Source organism: Trichomycterus rosablanca, chromosome 4, assembly GCF_030014385.1.
Source record: "Trichomycterus rosablanca isolate fTriRos1 chromosome 4, fTriRos1.hap1, whole genome shotgun sequence".
Lineage (NCBI taxonomy): Eukaryota > Metazoa > Chordata > Actinopteri > Siluriformes > Trichomycteridae > Trichomycterus > Trichomycterus rosablanca.
The window spans coordinates 37,228,409-37,247,736 of record NC_085991.1 but is presented as its reverse complement, the minus strand read 5'-3'; the positions used below and the strand labels follow the sequence as shown (position 1 = coordinate 37,247,736).

Sequence of the window (19,328 nt, the reverse complement as noted above, 5' to 3'; positions counted from 1 at the left end):
TGTTGCTCTGGACACTTTGTCACCCTATGTACTCTGTTTATATATCAAAAGGTATCTCTTTAGGGCTGCAACTGACCAGATGATGTTTGGGTAGTGGACCATTTTTGAACTGCGATGGCACTAAATGAGTAATAACAGTGTTTTTGTTCTGGAATGAGTGGATCAGGTGTATATATATAAATATTTAAACAGTATTTAAAACCCTTAACAATACACTCATACCAGTACAACACACACTACCATTTCTGTAAGTCGCTCTGGATAAGAGTGTCTGCTAAATGCCGAAAATGTAAATGTACTACCATGTTATAGTAATATTAGTGTAATTTCATTGCGAAGAATGGCCCATGACTTATATTTGGGCCAATTTTACATGGTACACTGCAGATTTATTAAAGTACATCATCATACACTTAGATTGTACTTCAGTTATTATTTGGAAGTTCAGTTTCAAAGTTTCAAGTTTAAATTTGCTTCAGATGGTATATTTTAGTCATCTTTAAAATAGATTCTGACAGGAGCATAGCTAAACCAGCATATGCTACAGTTTGTAGTTATACATTTATGGTGGGAAACTATATCTTTATAAGTTTTGCAAAGAATAGTATTTTGTATGTGCAGTTGGATGGTAGATGAGGCAATGGTTAGACTTAAGGATAATTTAAAAAGTGACTTAATGTCAGTAATTCCCCACAGATTCTTGGAGATTCTTTGGCCACTAAAACATCCTTCCCAATGTACTACCATGTTATAGTAATATTAGTGTAATTTCATTGCCAAGAATGGCCCATGACTTATATTTGGGCCAATTTTACATGGTACACTGCAGATTTATTAAAGTACATCATCATACACTTAGATTGTACTTCAGTTATTATTTGGAAGTTCAGTTTCAAAGTTTCAAGTTTAAATTTGCTTCAGATAGTATATTTTAGTCATCTTTAAAATAGATTCTGACAGGAGCATAGCTAAAACCAGCATATGCTACAGTTTGTAGTTATACATTTATGGTGGGAAACTACTGTATATCTTTAAAAAGTGACTTAATGTCAGTAATTCCCCACAGATTCTTGGAGATTCTTTGGCCACTGAAACATCCTTCCCACTGTGCATGCGGTCACATAAATTTTATATACCCTGAGTTATTTAGCTACCTTTTGTTGCAATTTCTTGATTTGTGGAGCTTACCATACTTTTATCTTAAGTCACTGCTGTATTTTCTGATTTACTTTCTGATTGTGTTTATTGAGTAAGACAATCATGCCTGTGTGTCACCTCATTTCTCAACCCTGTGAAACCGGAATTCTTGGCTGGTTGTTTTGAGTATTACTTACTTTACAACATAAAATATGAATGAAAATACACTTCCATAGGATTTTACTAGGTGTGATACCCATTAATTTAAGAAAAAAAAATATGACAAATATGACAAGATTTAGGTATTTTGTTTCATGTATTGTTTTTTTTTTTGTTAGTGGCTTTTTAGTCACATTATTGTTCTACCTTGATTAAAACATCTTAGCCTGGGTTCTTTTTATTTTATTCTTGCAGGTGCAAAGCTTTACCTAGTGATTCAAAGTGAATAAAAGTATTTCAATGGTAGCAGTTTGTGCTAGCAACATGCGTCTACCACGCTCTCTCTCTCTCTTTATCTCTCTCTCACACACACTCTCTCTCTCTCCAGCTTTGGTTCCTCTTATATCATTGCGAGCGGCAGCTTAATGTTCGTCTGTTCGTCTGAACAGTTCTTTAAGCAGTGCTGGACCGGCATGTAGCTCTGTTCTCTATCGTGGCGTCGCTTTTTGCATGTTATTGTCGGCTATACGGGAGCAACATCATTATCGATTAATTGAACGGACTGTGCGTGTAATCCAGTCTTAGAGAAATTGTTTCTGAGAGTGCGATCGATACAAAAGCGGAGGAGAAATTATTTTCCTCAGCCGCTCACAATCCAGTCCTGTGGAAACTACAGTAGATGAACAGAACAGGTATTCAGAATTAAAGGAAATGTGACGATCCGCGTGTTGTATCTTACTGTAGAGGATCAGGTCTGTGTTAGAGGTTGTGACCACGACTACCGGACGGGTGCATCACCCACCAACATCACTAACCAGCATCTCTGTTCCAGCTCTGCTGACCCATACTGACGTGGTAGGTCAATCTGCAATTCTGACTGCTTTAATATTATTTGTAGATAAACCACATATTGTGCATTTCTGGGTAAAATAATTAATTTTCTTTAAAATAACATAAAAAGATATTCAGTACAGTTTGTTTGTTTATTAGGAGTTTTACACTTTGGTTACATTCATGACAGAAATGGTAGTTACTCAATACACAAGGTTCATCAGTTCACAAGGCTATATCGAACATATCATTTGGGGAGACACATTTAGTGTCTCCAATTCACCTCACTTGCATGTCTTTGGTCTGTGGGAAGAAACCGGAGCACCCGGAGGAAACCCACGCGGACACGGGGAAAACATGCAAACTCCACACAGAAAGGACCCGGATCGCCCCACCTGGGGATCGAACCCAGGACCTTCTTGCTGTGAGGCGACAGTGCTACCCACTTAGCGACCGTGCCGCCCTTCAGTACAGTACATCCTTTATGTACACGTTTTAACGGAATCAAAATGCTATTAATTTATTTCAGGCTTTTTGTCAGTAGAAATATGTCAAAGAATAGGACCTCTGATCTTAGATGCTGATACATTTAAGAATGTCAGTTTAGTCAGTGAACAGTAGTTTGTCATGGTTTTAGGGTTGTTATGTTATCATGATTACATTTAGTACTCTCTAAAAACAGAATGTAAAACAGGTTTGAAACTCGTCCCTGCAAACCTGTTATTATATAATAAAACACTCCCCTCCACAAACATTGGAACCCCTGTAAAACATGAATTAAACAGGATGGAAAAACATTATTTTTGCTCATAATGTGGATATTCCATGCATAATAGCTATCAAAAAGCTCATTTATTAGAAGTACAATAATTAAAAAAAGATTTTATTTTCTTATAACTGTCTCTGCCAACAATCCCCCACTTTATCGCAAGGAATTTTAGATGAATCTTAGATCAATTTTTTATATAGACTTTCTTTAGATCTTCAGCTTGTCTCACAGATGCTCTATGGGTTCAGATCAGAAGGATCTCTATAGCAAAATCTTGATTCTGTGATTCTGTAAACAATGTTTGATTCTGTGATTCTGTAAACCATGTTCCTGTTGACTTTAAGGTGGGCTTTGAATCACTGTCCTGCCATAAGATCCAGTTTATGACTCAAATTAAGCTTCCCAGCTGAAGCATTTAGGTTGTCCTTTTATATCTACTGGAACTTGATGGATTCCAAGATACCTTGTATCTAATCAAGTTGTCCAGAGCCCATCTCTGTTTTTTGTTTCCAGTAGGCTTAATTTTGGTCTCACCTGACCAGAGAACATGGTTGCACTGAAAGTTTCCTGTCTGGCATTCTGTATTTGCTCAGGTTTGTTGGTCCCTGGCAGCAGAGGATGTTTTCCGTCTATGGTCAACTTCTGCTTATGTAGCTGGCAGTGAATTAGTAGTTATGGAGATGTTCTGAACCCAGAACATCTCCATAAGTAATGACATTACCCAGACTTAATGTCAGCAATTCCCCACTGATTCTTGGAGATTCTTTGGCCACTAAAACATCCTTTCCACTGTGCGTCTGTTCTTCAATGGTCATGACTCCCCCAGGACCACCACAGAGCAGGTATTATTTAGGTGGTGGATCATTCTCAGCACTGCAGTGGCATTGACATGGTGGTGGTGTGTTAGTATGTGTTGTGCTGGTACAGTGTATCACAAAAGTGAGTACACCCCTCACATTTCTGCAGATATTTAAGTATATCTTTTCATGGGACAACACTGACAAAATGACACTTTGACACAATGAAAAGTAGTCTGTGTGCAGCTTATATAACAGTGTAAATTTATTCTTCCCTCAAAATAACTCAATATAAAGCCATTAATGTCTAAACCACCGGCAACAAAAGTGAGTACACCCCTAAGAGACTACACCCCTAAATGTCCAAATTGAGCACTGCTTGTCATTTTCCCTCCAAAATGTCATGTGATTTGTTAGTGTTACTAGGTCTCAGGTGTGCATAGGGAGCAGGTGTGTTCAATTTAGTAGTACAGCTCTCACACTCTCTCATACTGGTCACTGAAAGTTCCAACATGGCACCTCATGGCAAAGAACTCTCTGAGGATCTTAAAAGACGAATTGTTGCGCTACATGAAGATGGCCAAGGCTACAAGAAGATTGCCAACACCCTGAAACTGAGCTGCAGCACAGTGGCCAAGATCATCCAGCGTTTTAAAAGAGCAGGGTCCACTCAGAACAGACCTCGCGTTGGTCGTCCAAAGAAGCTGAGTGCACGTGCTCAGCGTCACATCCAACTGCTGTCTTTGAAAGATAGGTGCAGGAGTGCTGTCAGCATTGCTGCAGAGATTGAAAAGGTGGGGGGTCAGCCTGTCAGTGCTCAGACCATACGCCGCACACTACATCAAATTGGTCTGCATGGCTGTCACCCCAGAAGGAAGCCTCTTCTGAAGTCTCTACACAAGAAAGCCCGCAAACAGTTTGCTGAAGACATGTCAACAAAGGACATGGATTACTGGAACCATGTCCTATGGTCTGATGAGACCAAGATTAATTTGTTTGGTTCAGATGGTCTCAAGCATGTGTGGCGGCAATCAGGTGAGGAGTACAAAGATAAGTGTGTCATGCCTACAGTCAAGCATGGTGGTGGGAATGCCATGGTCTGGGGCTGCATGAGTGCAGCAGGTGTTGGGGAGTTACATTTCATTGAGGGACACATGAACTCCAATATGTACTGTGAAATACTGAAGCAGAGCATGATCCCCTACCTCCGGAAACTGGGTCGCAGGGCAGTGTTCCAGCATGATAATGACCCCAAACACACCTCTAAGACGACCACTGCTTTATTGAAGAGGCTGAGGGTAAAGGTGATGGACTGGCCAAGCATGTCTCCAGACCTAAACCCAATAGAACATCTTTGGGGCATCCTCAAGCGGAAGGTGGAGGAGCGCAAAGTCTCGAATATCCGCCAGCTCCGTGATGTCGTCATGGAGGAGTGGAAAAGCATTCCAGTGGCAACCTGTGAAGCTCTGGTAAACTCCATGCCCAGGAGAGTTAAGGCAGTTCTGGGAAATAATGGTGGCCACACAAAATATTGACCCTTCAGGAACTTTCACTAAGGGGTGTACTCACTTTTGTTGCCGGTGGTTTAGACATTAATGGCTGTATATTGAGTTATTTTGAGGGAAGAATAAATTTACACTGTTATATAAGCTGCACACAGACTACTTTTCATTGTGTCAAAGTGTCATTTTGTCAGTGTTGTCCCATGAAAAGATATACTTAAATATCTGCAGAAATGTGAGGGGTGTACTCACTTTTGTGATACACTGTATGAGTGGATCAGACACCGCAGCGCTGCTGGAGTTTTTAAATAACGTGTCCACTTACTGTCCACTCTATTAGACACTCACTCCTACCTAGTTGGTCCACCTTATAGATGTAAAGTCAGAGACGATCGCTCATCTATTGCTGCTGTTTGAGTTGGTCATCTTCTAGACCTTCATCAGTGGTCATAGGACGCTGCCCACAGGGCGCTGTTGGCTGGATATATTTTTGGTTGGTGGACTATTCTCAGTCCAGCAGTGACAGTGAGGTGTTTAAAAACTCCAGCAGCATTTCTGTGTTTGATCCACTCATACCAGCACAACACACACTAACACACCACCACCATGTCAGTGTCACTGCAGTGCTGAGAATCATCCACCACCCAAATTATACCTACTCTGTGGTGGTCCTGTGGGGGTCCTGACCATTGAAGAACAGCATGAAAGGGGGCTAACAAAGCATGTAGAGAAACAGATGGACTACAGTCAGTAATTGTAGAACTACAAAGTGCTTCTATATTGTAAGTGAAGCTGATAAAATGGACAATGAGTGTAGAAACAAGGAGGTGGTTTTAATGTTATGGTTAATCATTGTGTGTGTGCATATATAATCAGTACTAAGCTCCTAAACATCACATATCAGGAAATTATTAGTGCCATCACTTTTAGTTTACAGAGCTTTCTTAATGGTTGTACTATTTGATGTGATGCTGAGATCATTGCATAAACCAAGAGGTTAGATTTTGTAACTGGTTAAATAATATCCCAAATCTTGAATTTGGCAAGACTAATTTAGGAGTAGGTTATAACAGACGCTAAGTGCTAATGAATTCAGAGCTGTAGTCAAGGCTACCTTTGTCAAATCCAAAAGACATGGACTATAAATAACCGAGATCAAATAGAGTTAAAGGTAGACAATCTATATGGGAGCAATACATATCTGACAGAAGTAGTATATATGTATGTGTAATTTGTGAAGAGGCGAACTGCAAATACTGCATCTGAGCTCATCACTATAAATTGATGCTCCCAGATCAATGTGGTGCTGAGTATTTGCTGTGTGCTTAACTTAGGCTGGTAAGGTAAGCCTGGTGTACCGTTTACCTTTCACTAAGAGAGATCCCACAGAAAATATATATTGTTTAAGCTTAAAGCTTATATGCTGATATACAAGGATCTCTTATTTTCCCATTCCCTTATTAGTAAGGGCAGAGGGAGAAGTATTGGTCTGTGATCATGTGTTGGCAAGTTAGTGGAGTGAGTAGTTCATATGTTACACTTGGTCAAGCAATCTCATCCTATTTATATTAAGTTTATGTTTATTTGTATTTCTTTTTTAACTGATTGGTGTTTTGGTAGGATGATCGTATTTACTCACCGCTTCACTCCTGTCCTTTTTTTTGCTTTTACTTTGCCGGCTTGCCAGTAACTCAGATTGTAGCACATCTGAATTCAGCGTTCCACAACATTTGATCGAACTCTGCCTCCAGCAATTGAATTCCTTTCTTCTTTTCTGTTTTAATTGCTCTTTTGTTAGTGACTAGCCCTTTTCCCCTTTGAGTTGGCTTCCTTTGTTGTGATTCTGTTCAGCCACTGCACGGCCCAGAATCAGCTTGCTGGTGAGTCAGTGTAGTTTTTTTATTCACCACCCCTTACATAATTATTATTGTTTAAAACTATAATCTATAATATAAATTCAATTTGGCAGATGTTTCTACAATAAATGTTAAACAATTGGTATTGGTTGAGTGGTTAGCATTAAGGAAGATGTAAGCTCAAATGTTTAAATGTCTCTTGCATTTGTGTCAATAAAAAGGAACTATAAATAGGATATAGTTCATAATCTAGCACATACATTTTTATACTTTGTTTATTTTTACATTTTTATACTTTTTTCCCCAATTTTTATCCCCCAGTCTAGTCGTGTCCAATTACCCTGAATGCGTCCTCTATACTGATTCGACCCCTCCGGTACGCACAGTCAGTACTGATAGTGCATTTTTCACCTGCACGTTCATATACTTGATGGGCACTGTGCACGAAGGGCCACACCCCCATCAGCATTATTCCTCAGCTCTGTGCAGGCGCCATCAGTCAGCCAGCAGGGGCCACAGTCACACCAGAAGTTGGACCTATGATCCAACTTTCTTACCCCTAACAACCCTGAACAACAGCCGATTGTTGTTCATACTGCCGCCCAGCCTAGTCGGAAAGGCAGAGCTGAGGTTCGATACGATGTATTAGCATATATATATATATATATATATATATACTTTGCTTATTTATGATTAGCAAACACTTTATGTGAGTGTCAAACTCACAGGCAGTGATCAAAGAAATGATTTAAACCTGTGTCCCCAAATCAGTCAAAGCTGTGTGACACCCACACTACCTGCCTCACCAATATGACACATTTTTATTATTTAATCTGTTATTCAAAGAAATAGAAATAACACAGCATGAAGTTTCTACACCCATGAAAAGTGTTGTATTCATTTAGAAACATTCTGAAGTAATATTTGACCTTTGTGGTAGTTGTACAAGAGCTACGTGGTTTTTGCACATACATTAACTACATATAATAAACATATGCCAACTTGATTGTATTTTGTAATATACAAAATGGAATAGAAAAATAGAATTTTTTTTTTTGCCTGCAGCACACCCAAAACATGACATTACATTACCTTTCTTATTAATGACACTTTTCAATTATTTGGGAACTGAGGACACTAATTGTTGCAGTTTTGCACCTGGTTTTATTGCCTATCCTTCAGTGGTAGTTGTTGTCTGATTGTCCTTTTTATGATGCACTGTACAGTTTTAATAGTAGACAGACCTGGACTACAGGCAGGCCAGTCAAGCACACTCACTTTGTGTCTACAAAGCCAAGCTGTCGAAGGCCTGGCATTGTCTTGCTAAAATAACCATGAACCATAAAAGATATCATTTACATTTTTAGCATTTAGCAGATGCACTTATCCAGAGCGACCTACAGAAGGGCTTCCATAGTGAACATTACCTTACTCTGGTTTAAAAAGACAACAGTCCAAGAATACAAATCTGCTGAGAACCCAGTTAGAACCAAAGATGTTTTTTATATGCAAGAAATAAAGAAAATTAGTAAGTACATGTCAGCTTAAATGCTTAGTGAAGAAATGGGTTTTTTATTTTCTTTTGAAGACAGCAAGAGATTCAGATGTTCGGACAGACAAGGAAAGCTCATTCCACCATTTGGGTGCAAGTACAGAGAAGAGCCTTGATGCTTGTCTTCCTCGAGTTCAGGGTGGAGAATTAAGATACTCAAGACTAGTGGCTCGGAGGTTGTGTGGTACAAATTGGGTATTTATTAGACCTCGAAGGTAGCTTGGGGTTGATCCTTCCTAATATACATTTCTGGGTCCTTTACTCATATGCAATTCATCCATGCCCTGCATTGTGGAACCCCCATACCATGACTGTGATTGCTTTTGCACCATTTGCCGATAACAGTCTGGGTGACCACAGCACACATTTTAGACCACATCACACCACTTTCTTTCAGTCCGTCTGAGATGAGCTTGTGGCCAGAGAACTAGATTTGAGGTCTGGCTTTCTCTTTGTGTAATAGGGTTTTAGGTTGCATTTCTTGATGCAGTGGCGGAGTCTGTTAAGTGACAGTGGGTTCTGGAGTATTTCCATGCTCATGTTCTACAATATTATGTACAAATCATGGCCTAGATTTTTTGCAATCTTATGGTTATCGATCAAGTCTGTAACATACAGCATATTCTGGTGAAATACAATATGTAAAATACAGTATAGTATACACTGATCAGCCATAACATTAAAACCACCTCCTTGTTTCTACACTCACTGTCCATTTTATCAGCTCCACTTACCATATAGAAGCACTTTGTAGTTCTACAATTACTGACTGTAGTCCATCTGTTTCTCTGCATGCTTTGTTAGCCCCCTTTCATGCTGTTCTTTAATGGTCAGGACCTTCCCAGGACCACTACAGAGTAGGTATTATTTGGGTGGTGGATCATTCTCAGCACTGCAGTGACACTGAAATGGTGGTGGTGTGTTAGTGTGTGTTGTGCTGGTATGAGTGGATCAGACACAGCAACGCTGATGGAGTTTTTAAACACCACTGTAACTGCTGGACTGAGAATAGTCCACCAACCAAAAATATATCCAGCCAACAGTGCCCCATGGGCAGCGTCCTGTGACCACTGATGAAGGTCTAGAAGATGACCAACTCAAACAGCAGCAATAGATGAGCGATCGTCTCTGACTTTACATCTACAAGGTGAACCAACTAGGTAGGAGTGTCTAATAGAGTGGACAGTGAGTGGACACGGTATTTATAAACTCCAGCAGTGCTGCGGTGTCTGATCCACTCATACCAGCACAACACACACTAACACACCACCACCATGTCAGTGTCACTGCAGTGCTGAGAATCATCCACCACCTAAATAATACCTGCTCTGTGGTGGCCCTGACCATTGAAGAACAGGGTGAAAGCAGGCTGAAAAGGTATGTAGAGAAACAGATGGACTACAGTCAGTAACTGTAGAACTTCAAAGTGCTCCTATAAGTGGAGCTGATAAAATGGACAGTGAATGTAGAAACAAGGTGGGGGTTTTAATGTTAGGCTGATCAGTGTATATTGCACCAATATATACTGTATTCTATACTGTATTTTACATACTGCACCAGAATATGCTGTAAGTTACAGACTTGATCGATAACCATACAGGCACTAGTCTGAGCTTGAGTCAGAGAGCAGAATTAAATTATTCAGCTCTAACTAAAAACAACATGCATCAATTTACTTTCTTACACTACACATAAATGCTAAGTGGGCTATTAGATCCTGCCACTGTTGTCTGAAAATGAGGCGCGCTCATTCTCAAGAGCTAATAATGGAGCTAATCTGTTTATTTGTGTATGTTGCTGTATGTCTGTGGAATATGTGAGAGCTAAATTAACAGGTAGCACCCTCAGCTATAACTGCATATAACCAGTATTTGGCCACAGACAGGAACAGGCATTAGACCATCTCATAAAACCACTTGTTTACAGAAGAGTACGAATTAAAGTAAGACCAAACATGGATAAGCACTACTGATAGAGAGCATATAAAGAATTAAGCAGAAACAAACTGTATTCTGTGCAGCCTGTGAGTATCTAAATGTTTTTGCTGTTTTGAGTGTTTACAGCCCAATGTAGTTGAAATAAACAATAAAAATAGGTTAAAATACACAGTGTCTCAAAGATGAGGATACACCCATATAAAATTAAAACAGTTTGGCAGACGGTTATCCAAGTTTAGACACAAGCTGTAGGGGAAGGGGGGACCCGTTAGGCAGTGTCATCAAAATGGCAGCCATCTTGAATGCCGCCATCTTGTATTCAACTTTAGCTTTCAAATGGAAAGGTAGGTGTGTGACACATCAAACTGGTATAGAGTTTCACCAGAAAAACAACTGTGTGCTTAATTATAACATAACTTTATTCGATCTCATGTTAAAACAGTGATTTTTTTGTAAAACCAGAAAATTGACTACTAGGTCTGCAGTATGTGTTTGATATGCTGGCCAACATATTTGAGTATTAAGGCTATCCTTTTCTGATTAACTTTTACCAAAACATCTGGCTGAATGCTAGATCAACTATGAACAACTTTTACTTTAAGATGAACAACGTTCTGTATCTTTACAGAGTAAACAAGCATCTTGCAATGACTTAACCGATCGAAATTGAAATTGATGAGTTATGCTTATAATTTTGAGAAGGTGCCAATAATTGTGTCTAGTCTATTTCTAGAGTTCTGTTTGAAATTATATAAGATTTGTCTTTTTTAAGCTTTTTTGTGTTATTTCAATGCAAACAAAAATGAGTAAACAAAAAATCTATATCAGATCATTTGTAATTTTAGTAATCAGAGAAGTGATTAATTTTCATAAAGAAGTGCAGAAGTGCCAGTATTTTTTCAATGACTGTATATGCCGTGACCCATTACTATAATTACTACCATTTTCACTGAAATTTCATTTACATAAATATATAAATCATATAAATCAGCCACACTTCTACTAATTTCAGGCTACAGCAGGGCCGGCACTAGGGTGGGGCTGGAGGGGGGCATTGCCCCCCCAGATTTTCTCACATCCCCCCCACCCCACCAAGTGCAACGCAAGCAAAGGCTATTTTTTTTTATTATCTCTGAACCTGTAACAGGGCGAGCGACTTCTGGCGCTACAGTGGGAATTAGAAAGCATTTGGTTATTATTTTAAGTAGTGTTCACTTTTAGTCTTAGTAACGCCGCGCAGGTTATATCAGCATTACAATGTGTTTAATACCCCGCTGTTTGAGTAGTGCAGTGGGCAGAGCGCATCTCGCATATTTTTCCACCCTAGGTTCGAATCTGGCTTAGGGCGAAACTAAAGTAAAACATGCAGGGCCGGTGCTATGGGGGCGCTGGGGTGGACCCCCATCCAGATTTTGTCACTGCCCCCCAATCAACGCAGTCCAGAACCGGGGCTGGGCTACAGCATATCACTAACACACTTTATTGCCTTTGTCAGGTTAAAAGTGCTCGTCTTTAAAGAGAATGACAAGGCCTATTAAAAGAAATGTACACTGTGTAAGAAATGTGTGAGAAATTTAACAGGAACCCTAATGATGAGGTGAGCAGCAGTTTTCATATCTTTTCCATTTAGGTTGCCAACATAAGGTGCCAAATGTGAATACAGCCCAATAATTAATTGAGTTAACTTTCACACTGATACTCAGTACTGGATCAGTGCATCTATAAAAGGCATCAAACTTATCTGTCTTTCTGTACGTAATCATCACAGTGATTATTTCATTTGAAAACTAATTGGCTGAAGTACAGAGAAAAAAGCTCTCACTGTCTATGTACTTTGGGGACCAAAAGTCTGAGTCCACTAATGAAAACGCCTCTTTTTTACATTTTAGTTGAATTTAATACTGTGTTTTTCATTTAAAACCTTAAACTTAAAAGCTTTGGAATAAAAATCTTTGTAGTGAATGCAAAAAAAAATGCTAAATTCAATAATGGCCCTCACTGTATGTACAGACCTCACTTCATTTACTTAAACCTGTGCAGTCATGTGTGAAATTAGTTTGATCTCTTGAGGTTTATGGTGACTACTAGTCATAATTCTTTTGCACAGTAAAATGTTTTGAGTGTTTCAGCTGGATTTTAAGTATGACATGACAGTTTGCTCTATGTAAGAAATGTATTATTCATGTTTCCCGTGCCGTGGTCATGCTGCTGTTGATGACTTAAATCTATTCCTTTTGTTAAGCTCTCTTTTACCCTTTATCTACAGTATTTCCCATCACGTCACATTCCTCATTTTCAGTTTCCATAATCCATTGCAGAATTGAAGTCTGACTCGCCCTTATCTAATATATTCAGTATGCTATGCTGATATCCCTGGTATTAGGAGGGCATGCATGCACATGCTAGTGTGTGTGCTTGGGCAAGTGGGCTTGTAATGCCTGCAGTAGATCCCCCCTGATGACTTGATTATAGAAATCAGAAAAAATGGGATTCAGAGGCAAAAACTGTTTGTTTTTTGTATCAAAAATGTACTGTTATTTGAGCTTCTTTATCAGGATGTACCTGTGAATTTCTCTTGTGTCTTTATTTTTACATAAAGGGAATTACATAGGTTATATCCCCTTTGCTTATATCCGCCCTTTGATATTCTCAACCCGATATGGGGACTCGGAGTTGCACAGCGACTTCAGACTCGACTCAGACTTGTTTCAAATGACTCGGACTCGATTCATGACTCGCAAAAAATGACTCATAAACAAACGAGTCCCTAGCGTCAGCATGTCTTAACATTAGTTAAGTGTGACAATTTTATATATATAAAATATATATAAAAATATCTATCTATCTATATATCTATATCTATATCTATATCTATATATATATATATATATATATATATATATATATATATATATATATATATATATATATATATATATATATATATATATATATATATATATATATATACAGTGTATCACAAAAGTGAGTACACCCCTCACATTTCTGCAAATATTTCATTATATCTTTTCATGGGACAACACTATAGACATGAAACTTGGATATAACTTAGAGTAGTCAGTGTACAGCTTGTATAGCAGTGTAGATTTACTGTCTTCTGAAAATAACTCAACACACAGCCATTAATGTCTAAATAGCTGGCAACATAAGTGAGTACACCCCACAGTGAACATGTGCAAATTGTGCCCAAATGTGTCGTTGTCCCTCCCTGGTGTCATGTGTCAAGGTCCCAGGTGTAAATGGGGAGCAGGGCTGTTAAATTTGGTGTTTTGGGTACAATTCTCTCATACTGGCCACTGGATATTCAACATGGCACCTCATGGCAAAGAACTCTCTGAGGATGTGAGAAATAGAATTGTTGCTCTCCACAAAGATGGCCTGGGCTATAAGAAGATTGCTAACACCCTGAAACTGAGCTACAGCATGGTGGCCAAGGTCAAACAGCGGTTTTCCAGGACAGGTTCCACTCGGAACAGGCTTCGCCAGGGTCGACCAAAGAAGTTGAGTCCACGTGTTCGGCGTCATATCCAGAGGTTGGCTTTAAAAAATAGACACATGAGTGCTGCAGAGGTTGAAGACGTGGGAGGTCAGCCTGTCAGTGCTCAGACCATACGCCGCACACTGCATCAACTCGGTCTGCATGGTCGTCATCCCAGAAGGAAGCTGACGCACAAGAAAGCCCGCAAACAGTTTGCTGAAGACAATCCAAGAACATGGATTACTGGAATGCCCTGTGGTCTGACGAGACCAAGATAAACTTGTTTGGCTCAGATGGTGTCCAGCATGTGTGGCGGCGCCCTGGTGAGAAGTACCAAGACAACTGTATCTTGCCTACAGTCAAGCATGGTGGTGGTAGCATCATGGTCTTGGGCTGCATGAGTGTTGCTGGCACTGGGGAGCTGCAGTTCATTGAGGGAAACATGAATTCCAACATGTACTGTGACATTCTGAAACAGAGCATGATCCCCTCCCTTCGAAAACTGGGCCTCATGGCAGTTTTCCAACAGGATAACGACCCCAAACACAACCTCCAAGATGACAACTGCCTTGCTGAGGAAGCTGAAGGTAAAGGTGATGGACTAAACCCAATTGAGCACCTGTGGCGCATCCTCAAGTGGAAGGTGGAGGAGTTCAAGGTGTCTAACATCCACCAGCTCCGTGATGTCATCATGGAGGAGTGGAAGAGGATTCCAGTAGCAACCTGTGCAGCTCTGGTGAATTCCATGCCCAGGAGGGTTAAGGCAGTGCTGGATAATAATGGTGGTCACACAAAAGATTGACATTTTGGGCACAATTTGGACATGTTCACTGTGGGGTGTACTCACTTATGTTGCCAGCCATTTAGACATTAATGGCTGTGTGTTGAGTTATTTTCAGAAGACAGTAAATCTACACTGCTATACAAGTTATATCCAAGTTTTATTTCTATAGTGTTGTCCCATGAAAAGATATAATGAAATATTTGCAGAAATGTGAGGGGTGTAATCACTTTTGTGATACACTGTATATATATGTATATATATATATATATATATATATATATATATATATATATATATACAGGGGTTGGACAAAATAACTGAAACACCTGTCATTTTAGTGTGGTAGGTTTCATGGCTAAATTGGACCAGTCTGGTGGCCAATCTTCATTAATTGCACATTGCACCAGTAAGAGCAGAGTGTGAAGGTTCAATTAGCAGGGTAAGAGCACAGTTTTGCTCAAAATATTGCAATGCACACAACATTATGGGTGACATACCAGAGTTCAAAAGAGGACAAATTGTTGGTGCACGTCTTGCTGGCGCATCTGTGACCAAGACAGCAAGTCTTTGTGATGTATCAAGAGCCACGGTATCCAGGGTAATGTCAGCATACCACCAAGAAGGACAAACCACATCCAACAGGATTAACTGTGGACACAAGAGGAAGCTGTCTGAAAGGGATGTTCCAAAAAACATAAAACCACGGCTGCCCAAATCACGGCAGAATTAAATGTGCACCTCAACTCTCCTGTTTCCACCAGGGAGCTCCACAGGGTCAATATACACGGCCGGGCTGCTATAGCCAAACCTTTGGTCACTCGTGCCAATGCCAAACGTCGGTTTCAATGGTGCAAGGAGCGCAAATCTTGGGCTGTGGACAATGTGAAACATGTATTGTTCTCTGATGAGTCCACCTTTACTGTTTTCCCCACATCCGGGAGAGTTACGGTGTGGAGAAGCCCCAAAGAAGCGTACCACCCAGACTGTTGCATGCCCAGAGTGAAGCATGGGGGTGGATCAGTGATGGTTTGGGCTGCCATATCATGGCATTCCCTTGGCCCAATACTTGTGCTAGATGGGCGCGTCACTGCCAAGGACTACCGAACCATTCTGGAGGACCATGTGCATCCAATGGCGGTGCCGTGTATCAGGATGACAATGCACCAATACACACAGCAAGACTGGTGAAAGATTGGTTTGATGAACATGAAAGTGAAGTTGAACATCTCCCATGGCCTGCACAGTCACCAGATCTAAATATTATTGAGCCACTTTGGGGTGTTTTGGAGAAGCGAGTCAGGAAACGTTTTCCTCCACCAGCATCACGTAGTGACCTGGCCACTATCCTGCAAGAAGAATGGCTTAAAATCCCTCTGACCACTGTGCAGGACTTGTATATGTCATTTCCAAGACAAATTGACGCTGTATTGGCCGCAAAAGGAGGCCCTACACCATACTAATAAATTATTGTGGTCTAAAACCAGGTGTTTCAGTTATTTTGTCCAACCCCGGTATATATATATATATATATATATATATATATATATATATATATAATTATTAATATTATAAATGTTCTGCTCTCTAATACCGCTCTGGCTGTCTTAACCCGCAATGCATGCAATGGGTAAATGTTACAGCCTGCTTCCGGCGTAGTGATGAAGCGTCGTTCCTTACTCCCTTCACAGTTTAAAGTTCACTTCATTTGAACATTTTTATTACCTTTGGATTGGAATCTCACTTAAAATGGTGGAATACCCTACGTTGTGCACTTCACAACTGGGGTGAATGGAACGCTCCTACAGAATTAGCGCAAATTGTTGAAAGACCGCTTTCTGAACCAATCAGACCTTCTGATTTTAATGTTTAGTAAGAAATGCTGTTATTTGCATTTATTTAGTTTGCGTCACACAGATGATGTGTTAATGAAACGCTTGATTGGCTTTCTAACGAGTTAGTGTTTCAGTTTACAACCGTGAAAAGTTTGGAGGTTTTTAATTTTAAGCACACATTTACAAAATAACGGATTATATTCCTAATGGGACAACACATGATTATAAATTTAATAACATCTGGAAGAACATAAGCTAAGGTAAGCAGTGGTTATGATTTATTTTGCTGTGTTTGGGATTTTGGCCGCCGTGCCGTTATTTATCGTCTGCTTTTGTTTTACAATGAAAACAAAACGTATCAGTTTAAGCTTTTAAATGGTACTTTCTTGTACGGAAATTACATCTATTTGCACAATGACTAGGAAAGTAAAACCGCAAAATACAGTTGCTAATCTGTTGTTGTTTTTTTAATTTATTTAAACTTACATATTATTTGTTTATTTCTACGCTACATTTCCAATATATGTTTTGTGTATATTATATTGACTCTAGCCTAAAGACTTGTGACTTCACTCAGACTCTAACCTAAGGACTCGTGACTTGACTTGGACTCATATTTTGTGACTTGTGAACATCTCTGTTCTCAACCAGTTTTACTTCCCACCCTAGTTGGCCTGTCATGACTGTGGACACTTTTATTAGTCTCACCACTGTAATAATATGGATATTGAATTTTTTATCAGAAATGCTTGTACACATGCACATTCTTGTCATTATCCAAGCAGCCAATTATCTGTCCATAGCATAATGCACACAAGTCAAAAGCTTCAGTTAATCAGATTGGGGAAAAATATTATCTTTACATGTGGCATGGTTTTTGATGCCAGGCATGCTTGTTTGAGTGTTTCAGAAACTGCTGATTACCTGATATCTTCATGCACAACAGTGTCTATAGTACACTGATTAAAAAACACATTAAGAACACCACTGTTGTATGGTAGAGGAAAACTAGTGTGTTCATTAGGACCATGACCAGGAATTTTTTAGATCAATTTCTAGGAATGTCAGCTGGTTTAAGAGCAGCTTTTTATTTACTTTTATAAAACCCAATGTTTAATATAATACCTGAATTTGGTCTGACACAGTTACTAGTAAATATGTCACATTATGTTTCCCTGTGACTTTAAAAGCATGCACAGGTTTCTGCTGTGTGTATAAATTTTTTCTCTGTAATTTGTATCTTAAATCAAACATTTGAAATGTGAAATAAATCTGTAATGGCAGTTTTAAGTGAATTAGAAAGACTCCATCAGTTGATATAAAGCTAAGATCTTTATTTAAAAGATTTTTATTGCCCAGTCTATGCTAAATCTATATTAATCTGGTAGGATTGCTGGGAAATGTACGCACATTCTGATTTGGCCTGCAGGGGAGAAAGAAAGTAATTAAAATAAATGGCAGAAGGAAATCGAGCTTGGCTGAGGGAGGATAGCATTAAAGAATTACTTGTCAGGACTGCTGCCCCTATCATTCAAACTTCACTAGAGTAGCAAAATAAGCAGAATAAAGCACATGGTGGGCAGCATAAGAAATTCATAAGAAAAAGCCCATAAGGAATAGAGACACTCTTTTCCTTCAGAACAACTTAAATCTATCTTGATATGCTGTCATGCTATCAAATCCTGGATGGTTTGTGCTACAGTTTTTAAGAAGAAATATTTCGAGGTTTTTCTAGGTCAGGGAGTGTTTCCACCACAGGATACATCTGCTCCTGTAAGAATAACTTTGTTTATTTGATAATGACAACAATTGGATCTAATGATTTTCACCAGATGACTGCCTACCATACTTAACAGCTGGCAGGAGTTATTGCAGGTTGAGGACATTCTTTGGCATTCTCCGAACATGAAACCTTCCATCTGACCAAGAAATGTATTAAAAGATATACATCAGTTTTATTGGTCAGGGCTCCAAGTTTTGTTCTACCAGTTATGCATCCTGGCACATTGATACAAGACGTTCTTAAATGGCAGCTCGGCTATTGATTTCAGCCTTGTATTGACGTACTGTTCCAGTTAAATGTGAATCATAGATGTGTTCATTTCAATCAGTGGTTTTGGTCTGTGTGATCATGATTGCATCATTTAGCTGGAGCAATTCTGTGAGCTACACAGCTCTGAGAATTCCCACTGGTGCTATATTGGATTCAGATCTGGTGACCGGGCAGGCCATTAAAATACTCTGAAGTCATTGTCGTGTTTATGAAACTGGGTTGAGAATACTGGTGTTTTAAGGATTGTGCATAATCATGCTTGTGTCTGTATAGTTTTATGCAATTCTCTTCTGACACTGGTCTGACTGATTAAATAATTGCATAAATGAGCAAATGTAGATGTATTCTATAGAAATGGCCAGTGAGTGTATATTCCTAAACAATATATTTCTTTGGAACTGTATAACCAGACATGCTTTTACATATTTTGTGGTCACAGTGTTTTTACAATTTATGGACAAACAAAAATACAAATCCAAATACGGACAAAATTTTGATTATGATACATGCATGAGACTGCGGTTACAAGTGGATTTTCTATGCTACTAGCTACAAAGTGTAGCTACTACTCTCTTTATGCAAAAGAAAATACAACGTTAAAGACGTCAAACAAATGGGTG

At 39.3% G+C, this 19,328-nt stretch overlaps 1 protein-coding gene across 1 annotated transcript in view; it reads left to right on the top strand.

Moving 5' to 3' along the window:
• The first annotated feature begins 2,015 nt into the window (after positions 1 to 2,015).
• Positions 2,016 to 19,328, top strand: part of slc8a4b (solute carrier family 8 member 4b) — a 112,556-nt gene continuing 95,243 nt past the window's right edge. Inside the window, exon 1 of the mRNA XM_062994236.1 lies at positions 2,016 to 2,151. The gene's annotated coding sequence lies outside the window, so the exon portion shown is untranslated. The remainder of the gene's footprint in view (positions 2,152 to 19,328) is intronic.